Source organism: Marmota flaviventris, chromosome X, assembly GCF_047511675.1.
Source record: "Marmota flaviventris isolate mMarFla1 chromosome X, mMarFla1.hap1, whole genome shotgun sequence".
NCBI classification, from domain to species: Eukaryota; Metazoa; Chordata; class Mammalia; order Rodentia; family Sciuridae; genus Marmota; species Marmota flaviventris.
Genome location: NC_092518.1, coordinates 117,288,939 through 117,311,936, shown reverse-complemented (window position 1 = coordinate 117,311,936; position 22,998 = coordinate 117,288,939).

Here is a 22,998-nt window from a genome sequence, read left to right as displayed (position 1 = left end):
GTTTATGGTCTCCCCAGGCAAGAAGTGGGACTGCAGAATGATCCCATGTCTGAAAAGAGTTGGGAACTGACGTTTCCATGGAGACTTCAAGAATTATATGTCCAAGTCTACCAAGCCCTCACCTACTGAAACTTAAGTTTTGGTTATTCTTAAAAGACTCTCTGAGCTCATGTGAAGCAAAGAAATGAAAAATATTTCCTACAATTAGGTAGCACAGATGTGGAGAATGCTTGATAATAAAAGCACATACAGGGCAGGGGATGTAGCTCAGTGACAGAGTGCATGCCTAGCATGCACGAGGTCTTCGGTTCCATCCCCAGCCCTGGAAAAAAAAAAAAAAAAAAAAAAAAAAAAAAACCTTATACATATGACACAGTCCACAGTTGAAGAATGGGCACAGTTGAAGAATGAAGTTGGGGTGGGCAGGGTTGAGTGATTGGCCCTGATCAGACTTCAATCTACTCTTTGAAAATCTATTTTCAAGTTCTTAGTCTATTATAAGCATAACATTCTATTTTATAGGGCTGGGAACTGAAACCTGGGCCTTGTGCAAGGCAGGCAGGTGCTCTACCACTGAGCTGCACCCCAGGGCGTTAACAGTCTCATTGTTTCCCTTTCTGCAGCACCAGATATATTGTTGAAGAACAGATATGCCTAAGACAATGCAGGTGAAAAACCACATACTATGCATATGAGGTGTATCATCACAAGGAATATAGAAATAGTAGCAGCTACCAAAGGATTCTTTTCTATATCATTAGTTTTGTGAGATCCTTGATCAAAAGTAAACAAGGTGGTCAGACAATTTGGCAAGGTAATGTATTCATTTAGAGAATGACAATACAAAATTCCCTTTCCTCCCCAAATGTGCACAGACTAGGCAACAGCATTTTCACTTCTTGCTCATGAAGCAGGATGGCAGCCTGTACTGAAAGTATCATCTTCCTGAACCATGTTCACTCCATTTATGAGCACTTGCCATCCATGCACCAAGGGATTATATGGGTTGCTTTTCCTATCCTCTACTATCCCCCCTCCCCTCCCCTCCCCTCCCATCTTCTCTCTCTAACCCATCTACCTTAATTCATTTCTCTTCCTTGGTTTTTTTCCCTTTCCCCTCACTTCCTCTTATATGTAATTTTGTATAACAATGAGGGTCTCCTTCCATTTCCATGCAATTTCCCTTCTCTCTCCCTTTCCCTCCCCCCTCTCATCCCTATTTAATGGTGGTCTTCTTCTCATGCTCTTCCTCCCTGTTCTGTTCTTCCTTGCCTTCCTTATATCAAAGAAGAAATTTTGTATATATATCTGGCTTGTTTGGTTCTTGATGTCAGATGGAGAGACATTTCTCTTTCACAGCAGTCAGCCACTGCAGGACTTGGGTGGTCTCCATATGGAACAGGTCTTCACCTTGAATCCTTTGTTACTTTGGGGAAGTTTGAGTTCCCTGATGGGCCAGTCCAGGTGGTGAGTTCATTCCTATGGCAAAGGAGTGGGGCCTGCAAATGAGAAGGAGTAGAAAAAAATCAGAGTAAGACACTTCCAGGAAAAAGAACATTGGTTCATATTATTCTCTGTTGGGTGCTTCCATCTTGCCCTCTGTCATAGCTAGCTGCTCAGGTATATTTATTCATAGTTCAAAGCTGCTTGAGGGCAAGTATCAACAAAATTCAACAAACTTTTGCCTAATTAAAAATGGTTAGCTGAGTTAAGATCCTTCAAGGAAATGATGAGAGGAACAGAAACCAAGGTCAGCATCTTATAAACTCTTGTTTCTTTCAGACCTTTAAAAAATTCAATTTGATATTTTTCAGTAATTTGGGGGGAATTGAACTTCACTGAACTTCCTTTAAGTGAAGGGACAGGGTTAGTGCTGAAGATGAAATCAGAAATGGAAGGCACAGGGTTAGTGTTTAAGAGGAAATCAGATATTTTGAAATATCTAACGCCTAACGGAGTTATGGTTTGAATAACATTCACAATAATAAAATTAAATTTGTCCTCAGAAAAGTCATAGGATTTGGAAACAAAGTGTTGATATAGTTTTTGCTAAGCACAAATAGGACTCAAATATTGCATTTTGAATATTATTACAATTTGTTAGTTCTTTTAAAATATACTTTTCATACTAATTTTAAATACTCGGTGAAAATATCTCTTCTTTGCATTTTTTGCTCTATATTTATTCCATGATTAATTTCAACAAGTTATTTCATTGTCATGGTACTACAAGACAGTTGGCACACATGGTTACTGAATGGATGGTAGCATATTTTGAATGCCTAATTACAAACTCTTCATAAAGCAGTTTATAAGCCCCTTTTCAGCAAGTCCATGTTGTAAAGTTTATTGAGTATATGGGTTAATCATTATGGATTTGGAATCAGATTTGAAATCACCTCTGCTCTTTCTTACCACTGAGTGTCTTTGGAAGAAAAGTAATGAAGTTTCCCTCCATAAAGCTCATTTTATGAACCTGTAAAATGGGACTCATAATATATAGTTCAGAGAATTGTGAAATTTACATGAAATGATGTGATGTTTTGCACAGAATGTATGACACTATAAAGGCTCAATGTAATAGAAAAACTCTAAGCAAAATATTTTATGCTACAATTGGTATGCATTGCTCTTGAGAGAACAAAGAACTGGACATTACCATTGGAAGAACAATCAATCCTACTTAAGTACTCTGATTGAAAATGAAAACTGTTGGAGAGTGGATGTTAAAGAGCAGCGTCCTTATTCCCTTGGTGCTGCAGTGCTCTGCTTTCAACCTGTGATGGGCTGAGTTCTATGCTGCTTGGTACTGACCCTGAATACCTATCCTCTCCAAGGACAACTGCTATATTTGATAACAAACACCCCACCTGAGGATCAGAAGGCCAAACCCAATGTGACTACTCATGTCCCACATTTTAGAAAGGTCTTCCTCCAATTGAAATTAAATGGAATGTTTTTGAGAAATAGAAAGCTGCTCTACTCCAGGTTCTTCACTATAGAGAATGTGAAGCAAAGCAAAGCATAGTGTACAGAGTCATGGGAACGGGCACCTCAGGGTTCTCATTAGGGCACGCATCATGCAACAGTTTCATGGTCAAAGTCATGGTGCTATCAAACTCTTGACAACTTACATAACTTCATTGCTGCCCTGTTTCTGGACTGGTCACATTTCCTCCTGTAAAGCCCAATTCTACTTTCATTCATTCTTACATTAGTTCGAATCCACAGGTATTTACTCTTTATACTAAATTTAGATGTTTTTTTATTCTGCAGGATTTTTAAACTTTAGAAATGTCATAAGACTGTTAAGAGAATCCCGATATGGCCTTTCTAATTGATCTAACAAATCTTGTTGACCAATCTTGTTGAGCAAACAGCTTTTAAAGATTTTAACATGTCATTAATGAGGGAGAGAGATCTATATTATAATAGTTGAAATATTCATAGACACATGTGAAATATTGAAGTCAGTGTATTTGCAAATGAATGCAAAACTTTTCTTCCTAGTGGGGGAGGGAAAATGGCTGAAATTGCCTGGACAAACTTTATGTCCTGCCTCTCCATGAGAGTTATTTGGAATGTCTAAGAGGAGTCACAGACTTTTCACATTCTGCCACATGTACTTTATCTTGCCTCTTTCCCTAATTCAACCTTTCTGAACAGTTTGAGAAGAGTATTTGTGTCTCACACCAATGGACACTTAATGCCTTTACTCTGCTGTGAATTGTCCAGGATAGCACATTCTCTCCTATAACCCTGAAAAATTCCTACATTCAGGAAACTAACATTGACACAATACATTCCTCCAGTCTATAGCCCAATTTGTTAGTTGTCCTGTTGTCATCCTCCAGGCTTGATTTAAGTCCAGGCTCCCACAGTTCATACACTTATCACATCTCTTTAGTCTCCTTTATAGTTTTAGAAAATTTTCAAATTTGCCTACTTCTGAAATTTAGAGACTAAGACTGTGGCATTTCTGGGGTGTGTGTGTGTGTGTGTGTGTGTGTGTGTGTGCATGTACACATATGCGCTGCTTCAATGGTGATTACATATTCAGGTATTATGTCTAAAGCCAACATTTGTAAAGCGCATTTTACCTCAACAGTAACATTGGGAAGACATAGCAAGCAGAAATCAGATCCCAAATATGTGGCACCAGGCCTACAATATAGAAATAGCTGTCGACGTGTCTGCCATGCTTACCAAATTGAGTCAGTCTAAGAACGTGGCAGGCAGGAGGTGACTAGAACATGACAGCCTTCGAAGGAGGCGTTGTATCCATGGGCTCTTCACTGGCAGCCTGGGAGGTTGGTGATGCAGAGGCCCTCTGTGCCAGGGTGGAGGCCGGTGAGTGGAACGTCACTAGCAGCATGGTAACCAAGGGGGCATTGGGAAGAGAGGCTCTTTGCTGTCCAGCAGGGTTCCCAAATGCAGGCTGAGGGGTGGGTGGTGGGACAATGGGATGGGACAGATTGGGGTTGGGTTGGGAGAACTGAAGGGTTGGGGGGCCAGGGAAGACTGGTCCCTTTGCTGGCTGCCTGTGCTGCCTATGGCCATGGACACTGCAGTGTGGGCCAGAGCTGTCACTGGACGCAGAAGATGGGAAAATGACCGCCATGGAAGGGGGGGTAGTGTCCATGGCCGTGTCCTCAGGCAGCACAGCAGGATGCTGGGAAACGTGAGCCGATGGCATGGCTATGAGGGTTGGAGGGACGGAGTGCTGGCCCTGGGTATTGGGGTTGCAGGTGGAAGGGACAGGAGTGGGTCTTGGGAAAGAATGAGGAGGAGAAGGAGGAGGAAAAGAAGAAGGAAGGGGAGGAGGTGGTTGTGGTGGAGGAGGAGGAGGAGGAGAAGGTGGAGGGGGAGGTGGAGGAGGAGGAAGATCAAAAGGAGGAGGAGGATCAATACACATGGGGGTTGGGGATTCTGTTCTGGAAGAGGTAGGATTGGAGGGGAAAGGGACCTGGGTAAGAGGTGTGGGAAGGTGAAACACATTAGGGGTAACTCCAACATGTGGACTGGGGCTGAAGGGAGAAGGAGGTTTCCTGGGAAGAGGCAGAGGAATATTAGCTGAGGGGGAAGGTGGAGGGATGGATAGGTTCAGGGGCCCAGCAGGCTGGAATTCCACCTGCCTGCTGGCAAGGATGGTTGCTATGGAGAAGGGGTCAGTGGGTGGGGGGAGGGGGCCTGCATTCCAGGTAGGGCCTGCAGGTGGGAAGGATGAATGGACAGTGGTGGTGCAGTCCTCCAGAGCCTCTCTTCCGCCCTGGGCGACCTCTGCCTCAGGCTCCATGTGGTTACTTCTGGCACTCTGAACCCTCCTCAGGGTGCCTTTTGTACATAAACGTGGCCGCTTTGCAGGTGGGGGCAGCCCATCCTGATGCCTGGAAATCAGTGATGGCAGGGCCACTGGCATGAGCTGTTTTCTTTTATTTGGCCTCCTGGAAGCAGCAGTTCGTGAGGGCCAACTCTGGGATAGAACACAGGTCGGCTGTAGGCCCTGCTCTCCCTGGATGGCATCTTGGGAGGCTGGAGAGACAGGCAGATCCAGTTCACCTACATGCTCCTGGGCCCACTTGTGGAGCATTGAGTGGCCCTCGGCTTGAAGCAGGAGGAGCACTCCCTGAGCAGGGCCCTGGGAGCTGCAGGTGGTGGGGCTCCCATATGACAGCTTCTTGAGAGACACCTGGGCCCTCTCTGGAAGGATGTTTCCCTCTGGGGGCCAAGAACTGGGTTCCAGGGCACTGAGGTCTCCCCGAGTGTCCTCCTCCTCCTTCTTCTCCACCTTCTCCTCCTCCTTCTCCTCCTCTTCCTCCTCCTCCTCTTTCTCCTCTTCCTCCTCCTCCTTCTCCTCCTCCAGCTTTTCTTCTTTCTCCTCCTCCTCCTTCTCCACCTTCTCCTCCTCCAGCTTTTCTTCTTTCTCCTGCTCCTCCTTCTCCACCTTCTCCTCCTCCTTCTCCTCCTCTTCCTCCTCCTCCTCTTTCTCCTCTTCCTCCTCCTCCTTCTCCTCCTCCAGCTTTTCTTCTTTCTCCTCCTCCTCCTTCTCCACCTTCTCCTCCTCCAGCTTTTCTTCTTTCTCCTGCTCCTCCTTCTCCACCTTCTCCTCCTCCAGCTTTTCTTCTTTCTCCTGCTCCTCCTTCTCCACCTTCTCCTCCTCCTTCTCCTCCTCCTTCTCCTCCTCCTCCTCCTCCTCTTCCTCCTCCTCCTCCTCCTCCTCTTCCTCCTCCTCCTCCTCGTCGTTCTCCTCTTCCTCCTCGTCCTTCTCCTCTTCCTCCTCGTCCTTCTCCTCCTCCTCCTCGTCCTTCTCCTCCTCCTCCTCGTCCTTCTCCTCCTCCAGCTTTTCTTCTTTCTCCTCCTTCAGCTTCTCCTCCTCCCCCTCCTCCTTCTTCTCCTCCTCCTCCTCTAGGTGGATCTTGCCTTTTTCTCGCTGTTCGTGGGCCCTGAGCTCAGCTTCCTTAGACGCACCAACAGGGCAGCGAGCAGGTGTCATGGGCCCCTCAGCTTGGTGGATGAGCTGAGGAACTGAAGGCAGGAGGAGTGGCCAGCGCCCAGGAGGGGGGACCCTTACTGCTGTCGAGGGTCCCCACATGCGCGAGTTCTTCCGGGATAGCACTGGCTTTTTGCGGAGGGACCCCCAGGACACGGGCAGCAGGATCCCCCGAGAGAGGAGCGGGCCTCTGTCCCTGCCAGCAGCAGGAGGCCCCCAAGGTCGGTGATCCTGGGGGAAACGCCTGCTGGCAGGGCTGAGGGGAGAGGCAGGTGCAGCGGGGTGGTCCCTGTGAGGAGAGGGAGCCTCCCGGGCGAGGCGGAGGGGAGTGTGATGGCCCAAGAGGGCCCTGCGGCGCAGCCTGCGACCGCACTTGGTCAAGAGACTGCCCATGGAGGGCACCTGGGGCTCGTCACTAGGCAGAAGTCCCACACTAGTCCAACGCTAGTCAGCACAGAGCAGCTGGGCTGAGAAGCCAGCTCCTCCTTCGACCAAAGGCTGAACTGGAGTTTAGCCCTTGTGACGTGTGGCTGGAACGCTTGACGCAGAAAGGACTTGAGCCAAGACGGTTGGTCAAAGGAAGGCTCCAGGGTGAAGAGACCCCCACCCCCACTTGGTCGGAGCTTAGGCTCCTCTGACTCTGCGCTGCTTCTTCTCCCACACCCACCACACAGTTATTCTCACCCTCCAGAGGGTCATTCTGAGGCTGCTTTCCTTTGGGTTACTTAGGCAATCATTCTACTTGGCTCCAAAAATATCTCCACGGTTCTACTGGACATGACTGTAGCCATCCAGAGTCAAACCACCATCCGTTGCCTTCAGATAACTACAGCTATAGTTCCCACCATACTATCAATTTAGAAAACCATTACAGTTGTCCCTGGAACTGTCCCACAGGATCCTTGAGCCAGTAATGGTGCCTGACTCTGATATTACTGTTACTGAGGAAAACTGTTTTCACTCATCAGCAAACATCCTTGGGAGCTCAAGATCCGCCCAGACCTCCCAGGATGACATGAGGCCGCAGAGGGTAGTCAAAGGTAGCTCCTGCCTCAGGCTGAGCCCTGCTGGGGCTCATGATCGGTCCAGGAATGACTCCGCCCCCTGTCAGTGGCCCACCAGAGCTCAGGATCAGCTCTGCACTGACTCCGCCTACTTTACCTGAGCTCAGGCTCCTACCTGATCAGCCAGGTCCTGCTGCGCAGAAGCCTGGGCAAGGGTAAACACAGTTCCATCCCACCACCAGGGGACCCCCGTGCAGATCAGGCCCAGGCCTGATCCGCCCTGCTGAACTACAGGCCAGCTTGGGCAGAGGGTAGTCACAGGGCCATCCCGCCTCAGGCTGACCCCTGCTGGAACTCCGCCTCAGCCCAGGAATGACTCCGCCCACTGTCAGTGGCCCGCCAGAGCTCAGGCTCCGCCCTGCACTGACTCCGCCTACTGGAAGACACCTGCTAGAGTTCAGCCCCAGCCCAGGTCAGCCTCTCTGTCAGGCATGGGAGCCTGGCCCAAGGTAGGCTTGGCTCCATCCTGCCACAGGCTGACCCCCAACAGAGCTCAGGCCAGACCCACGACCACCTCTGCCCACAGGGAATACCTTCCGGAGCTCAGGCTCCTGCCAGATCAGCCAAGCCAGCTGCTCAGGAGCCTGGGCAAGGGTAAGCCAAGTTGCATCCGGCCACCTGCAGACCCTTGCGCAGGTCAGGCCCAGGCCTGATCCGCCCAGCTGAACTGCAGGGACCTCGTTCTCAGGGTAAGCCCGGGTCCATCCCACCACTGGCTGACCTCTTCTGTAGCTCACTGCTCTGCCCTGATCAGCCTCTTCCACCTGCGCTGGAGTTCTAGAGGGGCCTTGATCCATGCAGCCACCTGCTGACCCCTACCAGAGCTGAGACTCCAGCCAGACTCTCTAAGCCCTGATTAAGGTTTTTGAAGGTGACTACATAGTCACTTTTGCAGGGCTATAATGGAATACCTGAGGCAGTCTAACTTCTTTAAAAAAAAAAAAGAGTTTTATTTAGTTCATAGTTTTGGAAGTTCAAAGGCATGGGTTTTGTCAGGGCCCTCTTGGCTCTGTGATTTGATGTGAGATGTTGAAGAAAAAAATTACATCATCAGACAGAAACGAGGGTTTTTCTGTGCTCAGAGTGTCTTTCCTTCAGAAGGCGGCGGTGCAGAGCCCAAGTCCGAGCCCGAGCCCCAACAGGAGCCGGAGCCTGAGCCGGAGCCAAGCATGAGCAGGAGCTCGAGATCAAGCTGGAGTCCGAACCCCAACCCGAGCCCGAGCCCGAGCCCGAGGCGAGCCCGAGCCCGAGCCCGAGGCGAGCCCGAGCCCGAGCCCGAGCCCGAGCCCGAGCCCGAGCCCGAGGCGAGCCCGAGCCCGAGCCCGAGACCGAGCCCGAGGCGAGCCCGAGGCGAGCCCGAGCCCGAGCCCGAGCCCGAGCCCGAGGCGAGCCCTAGCCCGAGCCCGAGCCCGAGCCCGAGGCGATCCAGAGCCCGAGCCCGTCTTTATTGGAAGCCTTCTGAGTCCACAAGTTGACGTCGCCCGAGGCTCCGCCTCCGCTCCTCCCCAAGGAAAGTAACTCATGACTAAGGAGCAGCCTCTGCCCAGCGAACAGAGCTGTGGCTGTGGCCAGCCAGAGGCACAGAAGACCCTTTGGGCCCCAAGGTAGCTTGGTTTCTGTGAAGAGGAAAGAGTGTTGGCGGGCAGCTGTGGAGGCTCCATCCTGAGCCTGGGAGGCCCAGCTTGCTACTCCCTGGTGGATTCCACAGCCACCCCTCTGCAGATCTTTGCAAAGCTGCTTGAAAAGTCTCCTAAACTCCACATGGATTTGGCGGCGGCGGTGGTGGCACGGCCTGCTTTTGTGGCGCTCTTGCTCCTCTCCCTTTGGCCTCTTCTGGGGCCAGACCAAGGCCAGTTCTCTGCAGCTGAGTGTCTAATGCTAACCCTGGGCTTAGGCTTAACTTTTACACTAACCCTAACCCTAAACCTAAACCTAATCCTAGCCCTAGCCCTATCCATAACCCTAGACCTAAACTTAACAATATCCCTAGACTTAACCATAAATATTGCCCTAACCCTACACCTAGCCCTAACCCTAGCCCTAACCCTAACCCTAATGCTAAAGCTGCCCTAACCCTAACACTAACCCTAAACCTAAGGCTAGCCCTAGCAGTAATTCTAGCCCTAGACCTAACCATAACCCAAACCCTAGCCCTAACTGTAACCATAACCTTAATTCTAGGCCTAAACCTAGCACTAACAGTAGCCTTAAACCTAAACCTAACCCTGACCCTGTCTCCGTCCCTAACACTAACCCTAGCTCTAAATCTGACCCTAACCCTAATCCTAAATCCAACACTAGATCGAGCACTAACTCTAAAACTAGTCTTAACCATAACCCTTGCCCTAAATTTAGCCCTAGCCCTAATCCTAACACTAACCCTAGCCCTAATCCTAGCCTGGACACTAGACCTAGCCCCAAATTTCTAGCCCTAACTCTCGCCCTAGCCCTAACTCTAACTCTAACCTTAAAGCTAAACATTAAATTAAATCTAAAGTTATCCCCAACCCTGACCTTAATCCCAACACTGACCGTAACCCTGACCCTAACCCTAACCCTAAACCTGATCATGACCCTAATCCTAAACCTAACCATAACTCTAACCCTAACCCTAACCCCGATCCTAACCCTGACTCTAACCATAATTCTCACCCTAATTCTAAACCTAGAAGTAATTCTAGACCTGGACCTATCCTTTTTTTTTTTTTTTTTTTTTTTTGTGATAATAGACATTCTTTATTCAGAGGCAGTAATGTCCCTTAGCCTGCTCCATTTAGCCCCAGTCATTTCCACAAGCCTTTTATTTGCAGATCAGGAAAGAAGGCATAGTGCCAACAGGTTACATAAGTGGGTGTATGCTCATAAGAAAATGTTTATGATCTTGAGCACACACTGAATTAAGGTGTTCATGACCTTGGCTACATAAAACAGCCTGTCCCAAGCCTCCATGAGGGAGTCTAACTGTAGCCATTTTGACCTGTCCTACACTTGGCCACTTAGCACAATCCTGTCTCGAAATAAAAATTTTAAAAAGGCTGGGGATGTAGCTCAGTGGTAGAGTATCCCGAGTTCAATCCCCAGGACCATGGGTGATGACGAATGTATCCGTAATCAGAACTTACCCTCTACCTTCTGCACCCCTTGCTGTCATTCTTATTTGATGCCATAAATGTCCCTCTCTTCAGGCCACAAGAAAACCTTTTATTGTTAGAAGCTACACCACATATTCTTATTTGGGCTTTTTAATTCTTACTTTACATTTAACTAACCATATTTTTCTCTTCATCTGGGCAAACTTTGCTTTGTGGACATTGTATTTTTAAAATTACAACATAAACGCGTGTGTGATAAACTAAAAAAATACAATTATAATCTTCCACCTTTATTAACCATTTGATTTATACCTTTCTAACCCCTTTTCTGTGAATTAACTGTTATGATTTTTTTACATACTGTTTACATCTCCTTTTCACTCAATAATCAATAGCTAATAGTTTCCCATAGCAATAACATTCTACTGAAGTATGTTAGTAATGCAACCATTAGCATAATGTATAATGTGACCTAATTTAACAAACTATGGCTGGACCTATCCTTAACTAAAACCTTAGCCCTAACTTTAACCATAACCCTAGTTCTAGGCCTAAACCTAGCTCTAAGAGCAGCCCTAACTTGAACCATAACCCTGCCCTAACCCTAACCCTAACCCTAAACCAAGCCCTAACCCTAGTCCTAGCCCTAACCCTAGCTCTAACCCTAACCCTAACCTAATCCTAACCCTCACCCAAAGTCTTACCCTAACCCTAACCCTAACACTAGATTTTAACCTAATCCTAACCCTAACACTTACACTAAACCTAGCCCTAGCCCTAAACATTACCCTAAGCCTAGATCTTGCTCTAAACCTAGCCCTAACCCTAGGCATAATCCTAGCCCTAGCCCTAAACCTAGATCTAACCCTAACTCTAACTCTAAACCTAATACTAAGAATAAACGTAACATTAACCCTAACCATAGCCCTAAACCTAGCCATAACACTAACCCTGACCCTAAACCTAAACCTAACCATAACACTAACCCTAACCTTAGCGCTGACCCTAAACCTAAACCTAACCCTAAATTTTACCCTAACCTTAACACTGGACTTAGTCTTAACTTCTACACTAAACCTAACCCTAAACCTAAACCTAAACCTAACCATAGCCCTAGCCCTAGCCCTAGCCCTAGACCTAAACTTAACAATAGCGCTAGACTTCACCCTAAATATTGCCCTAATCCTAAACCTAGCCCAACACTAGTCCCATCCCTAATCCTAAGCCTCACACTAAAAGGAACCATAGCCCTAACCCTAGCCCCTAGCACTAACTTTAGCCCTATTCGTAGCCCTACTGCTAATGCTAGCCCTAACACTAACCCTAACCTTAACCATAACCCTAACCCTGACCTGACCCTAACCCTAACCCTAAACGTAACCCTAACCCTAATGCTAACCCTGACCCTAACCCTTACCCTAGCCATAATGCTCACCCTAACCTTAACCTTTCCCTAAATTTTGCCCTAACACTAAATCTAACATTTTACCCTAATCCTATCCTAAAACTATCTCTAGCCCTAGTCCTAGTCCTAGCATTAACCTTAGCCATAGTCCTAATCCTAACCCTACCCTAGCCGAAGCTATAGCTTTAACCCTAACCCTAAAATTAGCCCTAACTCTTGCTCTAACCCTAACCCTAAACCTAACACCAGCTCTTAATGTAAACGAAAACCTAAAACTAAAGCTAGCCCCAACGCTAACCGTAATCCCAACCCTGACCTTAACCCTGAACCTAACCCTAGGATTGATTCTAGACCTAAGTGAAACCCTAACCCTAGCCCTGACACTGACTCTGACCCTGACACTAAACCAAGCAATAAACCTGACCCTAACGCTAAATCTAACCTAACACTAAACCTAGCCCTAACCCTAACATAAAACTAGTCCTAACTGTAACCCTAGCCTTAACCCTAGCACTAACCCTAACAGTAACCCTACCCTAATTTTACCCTAGCCCTGGCCCCAAACCTAACTCTAGGAATAACCCAAGCTCTAGACGTAACTCTAAACCTAGCCCTAAAACTAAACATTAAACTAAACCTAATGCTATCCCTAACTATGACCCTAATCCTGACACTCACCCTAACCCTGACCCTAACCCTGACCCTAACCCTAACCCTAACCTGACTCTAAATCTTACTCTGACCATGAACCTAACACCAACCCTGACCCTAACCCTGACCCTTACCATAACCGAACCCTACCCTAACCCTAATGCTAAAGCTAACCCTAACCCTAACATTAACCCTAACCCTAACCTTAACCCTAACAGTAATTCTACCCCTAGACCTAACCCTAACCCAAACCCTAGCCCTAACTTTAAACATAATCTTAGTTCTAGGCCTAAACCTAGCTCTAACATTAACCCTAACCCTAACCACAAACCTAACCCTGACCCTGTCTCTGAAGCTAACACTAACCTTAGCTCTAAACCTGACCCTAACACTAAACCTAAACCTAACACTAGACTGAGCACTAACCCTAAATCTAAAACTAGCCCTAACCATAACCATCAAACTAACATCAGCCCTAGCCCTAATTCTAGCCCTAACCCTAACACTAACCCTTGCCCTAATACTAGAGCTAACCATAGCCCTAGCCCCAAACCTAATTCTAGCCATAACTCTAGCCCTGGCTCTAACTCTAACCCTAGCCCTAAACATAAACCTTAAACTAAACCTAACCCTATCGCCAACACTAACCGTAATCCCAACCCTGACCTTAACCCTGAACCTAACTCTAGCCCTAAACCTGACCCTAACCCTAAACAATCAGTCAAACTGATTTTTGTTTCTATCTATTGTTAACAGCCGAATTTCCATGGGAATCCTGGGGGAATTTGAGAGCAGCTTCTCAGTTCTGCTAGTGCCATTTGTTCTAGGATGGGTCCAGGTCTTGCTTGACCATGGCTTCCCCTGGAAGCATCAGGGATGTCTCCCTTCTCTGATGACCCTCCTATTCATAGCAAATGCACTGATTAGCTTTCTGTTCTCCATTAATCTCCCTGATCGGGAGGTTATGTGGCCCAAAGTTGCAAAGCTCTTTAGAGAAGTCCCCTGTTCCCTGGTTTCAGACTGACTCAGAGGGCAAGAGCCAAATTGGTTTTCTTGGCCCTTTTAATTTAACTTTGATTTTAATTCTTAATCTTAAACATCCAGCAAATCAATTTCACCAGAGTACTGGGCTTTAATGTCTATCTCTCTATCCTGTAGGTGATAATTTATTATCTTAAATTAACCCAGGTTGTGTGTTCTTAAGGCAGTACCTCTGCAAAACATTAACAAGCAATCTTTAGACCATTTATAAGAAAACTATAAAATAAAATTAACAAGAGTAAAATCATTTTTAGTTCGGTAATAGCTACTTGAACTTTGGCAGAGTTATACATCATATCCCCTGTTTGAGATCCTAGTAATCTTGACAAAAACCAACTTTTGGACACAACCTTAAATGTACTGAAATCTGGCCTACTTTTTCATAGTCATTTTCACATGTAGTGAGATGGGACAGAGAGTCTTATCTCAGGTAAGGCGGGGCTCTTCATAAATCTTAAGTAAAGTGCCCTACTTCTGAAGCTGATCTTTGCTTTTTAAACATACATAAATTGTTGCTCAAGTTCACATGAATATCAGCTAACACATTATGATACACATCTAAAAAATGAATTAAAGAAAGGCTGAAAGCTTTTAACCTTTTGTAGGAAAATAGCAACGTACTTTTGTGTTTTACAATATTAACCTGTACACAGATTAGGCTCTCTTTAACTTAAAAATACATTTAAATTGTACCTCAGTGTAAAAAGTAAACATAAAACTTTACATATCTTATTGATAACAGGTCCAGATATAGAACATGAAATGATATAAATAAATCTCCAATATGTCTTTTCTTTTAAGCCTAAAATTACCATACAACTTTAGAACACCAGTTTGATATAATGCTCTTTTAAAGCTTTGACCTCACAGACTTGTACACCTGGAAGATATGAACATATTAATAGCACCACAATTACAATGATGTTTTTATATTAACCAAGTTTAGCTTTTAAAGAAATAACACAGTACAATTCTCTAAAATAACAGTTCTTGTTTAACAAACCCCCTTTAAGATTACTTGCTCTAGAAACAAGAAACAAAACTTAACAAACACAATATTATGGGTAAACTAATGTTTTTAAAAATCTTTGTCCTTTTAACATATGACTGATTGTAAAAACAAACTTACACAGACCTTCTCTATCACTTACTTAAACTCTCTTATTTACTTAAAGACTTTCTTATCCAGGAACATTTTTCTCTTCTATTAAATATGATTTCCATACCTAGAATCTTTTAATTTCTCCTTCCCATCTGTTAACCTCCTTTTCTGTTCACATTTTGAAACAGTCCTTGTAAATTTCTGAATTTAGGCAGATTATTTCATTTTAATAAAAAGAAATACTTGATTTTACCTATAGTACTCTTAATTGAAACAGTTGAAACTTTTGAGCCTTTGTATATAGAAATCTTCTATAAACCCTTGTATATAGAATCACATCTGTTTACCACATGAAAACACAATGTCTAAGTGTCAGTGATGACAAAATAACTTTAAACCTTTTTTCTTCATTTACCAACTTATGAAAACATCAATAATGTTACTCAATGTAATCCAAGGAGTTAAGAGTACTCAATGGTATATTTAATATTTAGCATTTTAACCTTGTAAATCAATCAGATATCCAACAAAAGTACACATAAATGAGTAATCCCATGTCAAATCTACAGATTAATCAGATATCTAACAAAAGTACTCATAAATGAGTAATTCCATGTCAAATCTACTTTACTTATTTTACCAAAACATCAGACAAGTGTATTGAACAGTGTTAGCCATTTCTTCCTTGTTGAAGAAAAGTCCTAGAACCAAAGCATATCAGACATTTCATAGATATCAACATTTTATTAGTTTTTAGCATCTAGAAAAACTTGTAAACTTAATTTTAAAGACATCTTTATTTTCATCTGTTTACCCAATTTAAATTGAACCATTTAAATCATGTGAATCAAAGATATTTGGATCCATTTTTTTTTAATTTCACAAGGCTCCTCATATATCTGCCAATTGTATATATGTGCATGATATATGGACATATGCACATATAGACATACAACACATAACACAAATGTGCACACATAACACAATAGTAAAGGCCTTGTAGCTTTTCGCAGGTGAAATCTCCATTGCAATGTTTAAAAACTCCGCAGTTGATCAAAAATAGAACTGATCAGAAAAACATTAACCTAGGTCTGTAGGATCAAAATCATGAGCTCAAAAAAATGCAGAATCTAAGAAAAAGCATGAGTCCTAGAAAAAATGACTGGCCAGTAATTAGTAAATACCATACAATTTACTTTTTGGTTTAATCTAGTTTGAGTTCAGGTAAAAGACACCTTTACTCTTTTTTTTTCCTTGGGCCTCAGATCAGTCTCCTACTGAGCTTGCAGGCTTCTTCCATTTGCATTTCAACTTAAGTCCTGGCTGAGGTCTGGAAGGAGCAGGGAAAACTTCTATTCTGAACAGAAATCTCATGCCTAAGGCATTTTAACCTTAAGTCATAATTTTCAGGTTTGGATGTTGAAAATTATGATACAAGTTTAAGATACAATTCACAAAATTTCATACCTCTACATCTTGTTTTGCCAAAGAAAAATTTTTTCCTACACTAGAAAAATTTGCTCACACAAAACTGAAAACAGGATCTTACTTAATAATATAAAAGCTACCATCAGAAGAAATCCCTTCAGGATCATTAAGCCATTTCCTTTGTTCTGAAGTTCCTATAGTAGTATTAAGTTCCAAAAGAGAACCACACACTACCATCTATATCCAAAATTAAGCTTTAAAAATTCCCAAGACTGTTGCTATTCAATGTTATTTCAATAAGCCAGACCAACATCTCAATTCAACACTTTCCTTTCCTGAATCCTACACACTGAGGGGAACAGATACCACACCATGATTTACTATCCTTGCCTAAATTAATGCACTGATACACCTTGTGAAATCTTCCCAGGTTACCTAATTAAAAAATTGGTGAAAAAATAAAACTAAATGATTGGGAGTTACTTGCCAACTTGGAAGTAGAGTTCTTTAGCTTTCCATCCTAAAGTATTTAAGTTCTCTGGCATGAATTATCTGAAATCAAACTAAACAATTACCTAAACCCAACTTTTAAGTGCAAGATTGTGCAATGTTTCAAAAACCCATTCAGATACCAGATGTTACAATAAAACATCATCTTTTAGAACCACATTCAGCCAATCATTCCAGAAATAATCTATAATATCAACACATTATTGCCCATGTCTTAAAGGGCCAGGAACATATAGACAGACAGACAGAAAGGAGTTCCAGACTATGGCTGACAGACAGAAACCTTTGAAACAGACAGACCAGATAAGAGAAAAATCTCCCCAGGTTTCCAACACCCATTTAATTGTGACTCATATACCAATGGCACCATAGATGTCCCCACAAGTGGACCAGTTGTTCTCACAGAGGGGCAACCAGAAGTGCAAAATCAAGTGTCTTGGTGTGGCGACTTAACTGCATTCAGTGTCCCCTTTTTTCTTTTTTTAAGTAGACAGAGGTGGAGTAATCCTTACAGTGCAGGGAAGGAAGGCGGGTGTTCCCCAATGCAAAAGGGGCTTCAGCAGCTGCTGGGAGTCCCTCAGTCCCTCCTCTTACTTATAGGATTAGCTCCTCTGGTTTTGTCTGACCCCTGGCACCAGGCACACTCCATATCCCCTAACTTTCCAGTAGTCAGCTCTCAAAAAGTTAATGCTCCACATGCAGTTGTTTGGAGTGCGATGCTTCCCAAGAAAGCAGAGCGGGGACTCCTCTAGAGTCCCATCTGGGGTGCCAAAATTTGTAAAATTCGGTTCCTATCCTCAAAGCCAATTAATGCCAATTTAATAATGAGTTCAGGGTTTTAAGAAAAAAGAAAAAGGGAGATATCAAAGTTCTTAGATTCCCAGCAGGCATTTCCCTCTGCAGTGGGTACACTCAAGCCAACTATGGGAAGAAAAGAAAACACAGCTTCTCTAATCTCGCTTAACAAAGGGGAGTAAATTTTATCAAAGTTCTTTAAAACACAGCTCAAAGGGGTGTAAGAGGTGAGAACAGAAAAGCTGGTGGTTCTATTGACTTTTGGTCCTTTTCAGGCAAGCAGGAGAAGCATCCCAGGGACATTTTCAGGCTAAAATTTAGCTAAAGTTACCTCCACACATCTAAGGCAGATCAGAACTTGGGACACTGCATCTGTCCAAAGTAAAACAATGCCATCACACTTAACAGAGACACAGACAAAAAGCCAAAACACAGATTCCCTTTTCAGATTGCAGGCAAAAATGGACGTCTCCCTTAGATTTGGTCTGACAACCCCAGATTGGGGGGAGTATCCCTCTCAGATTTGGTCTTATGACCCCAGATCAATAAAAACAGAAGTGGGGTGCTGGCCTCAAGCCAACTGGGGCCTTACTCTCAGACAAACAGATTGGGGGAGTATCCCCCTCAAATTGGGGTCTGGGACATCTCCTAGGAGCCTCAGCTGGCAACCCTATGGAAAGGCCAGTTGCCAGCCCAGAATACAGAGTATATGGGTCGGGCCATAGTCAGAACAAAGCAGACAACAGACACAGGAATAACAAACAAGATTCACTGGTGTTAGACTCTCTGCTTCAGGAGTTCTGGGGTCTGGGGAATCCTGGGCGAGCCCCCAGATGTTATGTCAGATTTGTGGGACTCCAGTAGACCTCTAGGAGCTGAATCTGATGCAAACACAGAAGAGTCTTTATTGCAAGCTTGAACCTGGACTCACAACCATTCCTGATGCAGTGGTCCTAGGGAGTGAGTTCCGGTCCTTTGTTCAATGAGATTTTATAGGTTTTGGGGGTACTCTATGCGTCACAACATCACACAGCAAATCATTCCATACCGCGGGAAAGTCAAACAGCAACTCTTAACATTGATTATCACACTCAATGGCGGGAAAAAGTTGGGTAGGGGTGATTGGTTAGTACAAGAGGGGGATTCGTTTGAACTGATTGGTTTAGGCCACATGGAGTGTACGTGCTAAACTACATGATTTCCCAACATGTTATTAACCACCATAAACTACTTGGGGTCATCTGGCATTCCAGGTATTTTCCCTGTCTCATGCTGATTGGAGGTTACTAGGGGGGTTGCTATGGGTCCTCACCTAGCCTGACTGAGTCAGGGACACCTGGTGCTGCAGACCTCTCCTGTTATTTACAGACAAACAACTCAGCAGGGTGGGTGTGTGCTTAGAAGTGCTCTGTGTGTTTTTCCAAGGACAAGGGTCACACCCCCTCCTTGGACAGGCCTTGAGGTAGAAGCTGCTGTTATTTATTTATTTTCAAAAATGGAGTCACATCAGTTTCTCAGAGGGAAATGGGCAAGAGAACTAGATATTTTCTTGATTTCTCTAAATCTTTGAAGATTCCAGGAATAAAAAAGGTCCAAATTTTGACTCAGCCCTCACACCAGACCCTTGTGGTCTCTTATTGAGAGCCACCCACAGACAAAACAGGGCAGCCCTGAGAAGACCCATGCAGTCAACTCCTCATCTGTGATCACATCTGAGGAGTCCTTTGACCTTCCCCTTTTTGTGTTTGTGTGTGTGGCGGGGGGATGGAGGCAGGAATTGCAGGGGACCAGAAATGACAGGAGTAAATTATTCCATATTGAATCTGTGGCAGAAATTTCATGTTTGTACCACTGGACATGGCTGGTAGGGTGGATATTAAAATGCTGAATACTATTTTGTTTCTTACTCAAATGTTTATCCATAGACCTTATTCTGTATCCCAGTGTTACCACTGTATGGAGGCCTATGTATATATTTATATATACCTGATCTGGGTATAAGAATTTTAAATTGTGATTATTCTCTGTGGAGTCAGCCAGTATGACCAATATTAATTTTCCTCCTACATATTAGACAGTCTCTTTGCAGAATTCCATGCAGATCATCATGGAGCTACTTGTTAATTCTGTCTCCTTGGGGAATGAGCAAGTACACCACATAACCAACAAGAATATCATTGTTCTAAGGTAAGGTGAGAGTTCTGGAGAAGGGCCTTCACAGGCAGGATTTGGAAATAGCCAAGACAGGTTCAGAAGAAATACCCAAGTGTGGGTACTCCCCTAAATCTTGTCCCAGGAATTTACCACTTGTACGACTCACATTCCTATCCTCAAAAAATCTAGACTGCATTATTTTTCCCTGGCAATATAATAGGTATAAAAATCCAGATTACATACTTGTATAAGTTACAAAGAAAATATTTTCACATCATTTTAAATGTTTATTGGGCACTGAATATTTCTTTTCTGTTGCTACTCTTTTTGTTTTAGCTCCCTGCCCCTGGTAGTCCATTTATCAGTCATCTCCACTGACTTTTAGTTCTTTTACAAGTCTTAAAAACTAACACTTTTACCACCAGTAAATTATTGACACAGACAGGAATAAAGGTTATGCAAACAAATGAAGTAAAAAGTAATCTACACTTTTTTTTATTGTGCCATTAGCCCCTCCCTCCCCCCACACAAATCACCATAGCCCTATTAGTTAAGGAGTGTGTCCTCACATGCCTTCATAATATTTAAGTAAGAAATATCATTTCTTGCAACACTTCAGCCTTTCAATGCTGGTGGAATGTGATGTGACTCAAATATACCTTCATTCAGCCATGCTGCAGGGAGAGTGTACATGTGTCCTAGTGGGTTGCATCAGTATCATTGGGTTGTCATGACAATGCCACAGATGAAGTTAAATAGAAATTCATTTTTGCTAATACCAGACTCTGCATATCAAGGTGCTTGCTGGGATAATTTTCTTTAAGACTCAGTCTTTAATATGTAGATTGCCATCTTCTATTTCTATGTTTGCTTGGCATTTTCCTGTGCTTTTCTGTGTTCTTATTGCTGCTTTTTATAAGTAGAAAAAGTTAATTCGATTAGACTTTATACGAATTAATTGTGTTAACGTTATTCATGGGGCTGGGGCTGGGTTCAGGGGTAGAGCGCTCGCCTCGCAGGTGTTTGATGTTCAGCATCACATAAAAATAAATAAGTGAAATAAAAATAATAATAAATAATAATAATAAATAATAAATAATAAAATAATAATAAAAATAAAAATAAATAAGTGAAATAAAGGTATTGTGTCCAACTACAGCTAAAAAATAAATATTTTAAAAAAGAATTATTCATGTCTTTAAGATCCATATATTAAAAAGAGTCACAATCTGAAGCACTAGGTATTCAGAACATCCATATAAGAGACTTGGTGAGAGGACACTTCAGCTGGTTACATAAACTAGTCTCCTTCTGAAGACACACTCCCAGGAAAGGAAATACTGAGTGAAGGGATATGACCATGTAACATTTTAATAGCTACAGTCAGATTACATCCCATCATAGAAGGGCTGCTGAAGTTACATTGCCACAAGAAATCTCTATTTGTAGCTGCTTCTCTGCACCCAGGATTCTCTGAGTGTTAGCATTTTGGTTAATCTCTTGTCTATTTGGCAAATTGAATCACACTGTTTCTTTTGTTAGTTTTCTTCTAATTTCTCAACTGACAATCTTAAGTTACCTTTCAGTTGATTATCAGCTATTTCATTTTTTTCCCCCTACATCATTCTCAGATTCTGGAAACTATACTGTGCTTTTCTGTAGCCCGTAGTCTCCAAGCAACTTGGTTTGACATAGGTCTGTTACTGAAGACTTCCCTTAACATGCAAAAAGGATAAAAAATAGTCTCTCAAGTCAAAAGAACCTCCTGGGATAGCTTCTCTAAGCTCTGTCTTTAAAATGGCAAAGAAACAATATTTCTCTAAATGGACATCCCTATACCAGGAAATCAGACTTTGAGAAGCTTAGAAGAAAATCCATAGGTTCTGTCCTGGGTACTTCTCAGTTCTGACACATGCTGCTGATAAAGCATCTGATATCTAGATGCCTGCGTTTCCTCATCTCTACAATTGGATGTTTTTAAAGGACTCAGTTGGTTTAACGAATTCTTGGGGACTATTGATAAGTAGGTGCTGTTTCTCCACACCTGACAAGACACCTTGAAGTTACTGTGTAGACACTGCTTAACCATTATTTGAAACCTTATCAATTTTCTTTTAGAAACTTATAACATTTTTATCATGGGCACTCATGTCATCCATGTGCCAAAATAAAATATGTCAACTCTTCCTTGTCTGCAATCCAGAGTCCAATTCTCTGAGGTTTCATGGTAGTGACAATAATTATATGCCCTCCTTGGCCTGCTTTTGCTCTGTGCCCTCATTAAAAACAAACAAACAAACAAACAAACAAAAACCTGCTGCATGCCTCTATAACCCATGTCCCTCTTTGTTTTGAAACACAGTGTTGTAGGGACAAAGGAGGCAAGGCACCGAAGATAGCAGGAAACAGTTTTATTTGGCTGCAGCCAGGTTCAGAGGGTATAGCCTTTGCTATAATCAATCAATCCCCTGAACCCCGAGTTCAGGGAGTTTATAGTTTTATATCTAGCCTGTAAGGGGAGGAGCGCAGAAGTTCACAGCCTGCAGAAGTTCACATAAAAGCAGCTTTTTCTTTCACTGTTCTGGGCATGTTAACTCTTCAAGGTCAACACCTGAGACAGGGAGAGCTTCATCTCCCCTTTCTTTCTTCCCCCTGCCAGCTGTTACCATGGGCCCATTTGTAACTTATCTTAAAAATGTAGAAATCTCTGTGAAGCCCAGCTCAAGGCCAGAGGCCTTGTTTGCACATTTCTTCAAAGTACTATACTGGGTACGTTTGTGAAAAACTACTAAGGGGGTGTCCAGCACCTGGAGTGCTGGTATCTTCTCGGCCAGTGGCCAAGTAAACAGGTGACATGAAAATAGGAAGTTTATCTACATTGGACTCTTTTGCTGACAGTCCTAAAATCAGCCATGGTGAAGAGGGCTTTTCTGTGGAGAAAGGGGGTGCCACTTCAATAGGATTTAGTGGTCTTTGCATCCTTCCAGATTAGCTTGTCCTATAATTGATAAACCCTGAATTGCTTACCATGTACTCAATATCAACCTATATTTTGATATTTAAAGAGGTGCTGAGGTGAATTCTAGATGGTGTTTGCCCTTGATGTAACCCTGGATCCTGGAATGGGAACCTCAAGGTGACACAGATACATGAGAATGTTCTGTTTGTGTTATGTTATATAATACATAGGACTGGATTTTACATACATATATCACAAATCCTGCTTTTCTGAATAATTGTCACTTTCCAAGTCTGATGAAAATAAG